This window comes from Neodiprion pinetum, chromosome 4 (genome assembly GCF_021155775.2).
Source record: "Neodiprion pinetum isolate iyNeoPine1 chromosome 4, iyNeoPine1.2, whole genome shotgun sequence".
Classification (NCBI taxonomy): domain Eukaryota; kingdom Metazoa; phylum Arthropoda; class Insecta; order Hymenoptera; family Diprionidae; genus Neodiprion; species Neodiprion pinetum.
The window spans coordinates 9,711,663-9,714,126 of NC_060235.2; the positions used below are offsets into that span (position 1 = coordinate 9,711,663).

Here is a 2,464-nt window from a genome sequence, read left to right on the forward strand (position 1 = left end):
ATGTAACTAGCTGCGCTCTGTATAGTTAAGGGGCAGTCGAATCATTGAATCATTCTCACATTGATCTTCCTGCTTCTTGTCTATTTAATAGATTATAAGGGTATTTTCTTATTGAACTGATTGCGTGAGTTGCTGATTTAATTCAAAAAATTTTAAACTTGTACAAATTTTTAAACCAAAAAAAAAAAAAAAAACTTAAAAATAAAACCTCAGACACCGGGCGCCCCCCAGACAGCTTGGCGTGCTGGGTAATTCGGCCCTGACTAAGGCTAAACTAAATTCAAATAAATTACGTCTGAACTAGGTCTACAAGGCGCTAACGAAACTAAGGTCCTATGACGACCGATCGAGCTCTGTCTGAAACAAGTATTCTCGTAGAAGACCTGAAAAGAGAGAGTGTGCAAGATTCACGTAGATTTGAGGGTAGCGATTCCCAAAAATGTACAGCAGAAACAGAAAAATATCGCAGATAACAATCAGTGGCAAAACGGGGAATGACAAAATCACATCTTTCCTGCCTGGATTTGCCATAGGTAGCAAGGTTACGACTGGCGAAGAGAGCACGCAGGTAGGAAGGTGAGCCTGAAAAAAGCCGACGAGAGGCCGAAAGCTGCCGCAGCACACAATGTACTCGGTTAGAGAGTCCATTAATTATGGATAACCGTGAAAGTTTGAAGGAAGGATGAAGGGGGAGAGAGAGAGAGAGAGAGAGAGAGAGAGAGAGAGAGAGAGAGAGAGAGAGAGAGAACATTTATTGACTCTGGAGCAATGCTCCCTAAGGGCCACAGGCAAGTTGCGAAGAATACATATCTCTCTATCTAATAAAAAAGTTTCAAACAAATGAACGTAGAAAAAGATTATAATAACAATAGTAAAAAAAGATTATAATAACAATAGTAGAAAAAGATTATAATAACAATAGTATACGCATGAAGTTGGCGGTGGGGTGAGATACCGAAAACAAAACAAAAAGCATCTAGCAAACCCTTTCACAGCTGTCATCGGCTGTTTATGACAGTCTTTGACAAATATCTTTATAGGTATCTGTTTCTGACGCGCAAAAAATGAACATGCAAACGAAAATTATAACGATGATTCCCGACAGGAATTGTCTTTTTCGCGCGTTGGCGTATTGTGTATACGGCACTCAAGATCGACACGCAGAGGTGAGACTGAGTATCGTTTCAAATATAGTGGATAATTGGTCTACATTTGCGGGTTTTATTACAGGTAATGAGTCAAACGGTGCTGTGATTAGGTGACCTGGTGATTACAAATCACATATGAATAAAAATGCAATATATGCAGCTGCGGAAATTTTTAAGATATGTTAAATCGAGTATCGCGAAGAACAAATTCATCCACACCGGATCGGATCACAAAATGGAACACAATTCTCGCTACTCTTCACCGGTGACGGAGAGAGTGGACACTTTGATGTCTTGCAGAACCAAAATAAAATTCAGATAGTGAGTAATAAGTATGAAAAGTAACAATCAAATAATAGTAAATCTAAATATATCACCAAACAGTCAAAAGGACAGCCAGGATTTACGATGACAATGGAGAAAGGAGGAGTTTCAAGCAGCAGACAAGGCGATGAAGATGGTGGATGGTCGGAAGTATCACAAAAGAAAGAGGAAAATAAAATTGTAAGTGCGAAGAACCAAATAAGCCATAGAATAATATCCACCAAATATTCGTATAACCAGGAAAGAGGACGACCAGGATCGATGTTGACCACAAGAGAAAGAGGTGTTTTGCGGAATGAACATCAACGCAAATATAGAGAAAAAAATAATATAAAGAAGGTGATTTTGGAGAATAACCGGCAGAGCGGCAGTAAAAATAATTCAACGAAGGGTGTCGAAGAATTAGAAGAATCGATTGCGATGATTGATTCGGAAAATAAATCGAGAGGACGACCAACCAATGTGATGTACATAGAAGAGCGAAAAATTAGACGACGGGAACAGCAGCGAAAATATAGGGAAGCGAACAAAAAATATCATACTGGCTTTTCAAACAACGAACAGAAAGGAGGAGTTTCAACCAGCAGACAAGGCGATGAAGATGGTGGATGGTCGGAAGTATCACAAAGGAAAAAGGAAAATAAAATTTTAAGTGCGAAGAACCAAATAAGCCAGAGAATAATAATAAACAAATATTCCTATAACCAGGCAAGAGGACGACCATGATAGATGTTGACCACAAGAGAAAGAGATGTTTTACGGAGTGAACAGCAACATAAATACAGAGAAAAAAAAAATATAAAGAAGGTGATTTTGGAGAATAACGGGCAGAGCGGTAGCAAAAATAATTCAGCAAGTCAAGGAGATAGACAGATATCAATAGAGAAGGAACACCAATTTTCAACCAACGAATGGAAGCTTAGATTGATGAAAAAAAGGAAAGTAAGCACAGAAGGAATTGAAGTGGACAGCAAGTGCAGGACCTGTCATTA

The 2,464-nt window shown here is 38.8% G+C and overlaps 1 long non-coding RNA gene across 2 annotated transcripts; it reads left to right on the forward strand.

Annotated features, from left to right (window-relative positions):
• Window positions 1–1,006: 1,006 nt before the first annotated feature.
• On the forward strand, window positions 1,007–1,949 carry LOC138190796 (uncharacterized). Of its 2 annotated transcripts, XR_011176878.1 has the most exons (3): window positions 1,007–1,469; window positions 1,533–1,652; window positions 1,713–1,949. It is a non-coding gene; the product is annotated as an uncharacterized lncRNA (long non-coding RNA). The 2 variants fall into 2 exon arrangements; XR_011176877.1 differs by having other exon boundaries at window positions 1,533–1,949.
• Window positions 1,950–2,464: the final 515 nt, after the last annotated feature.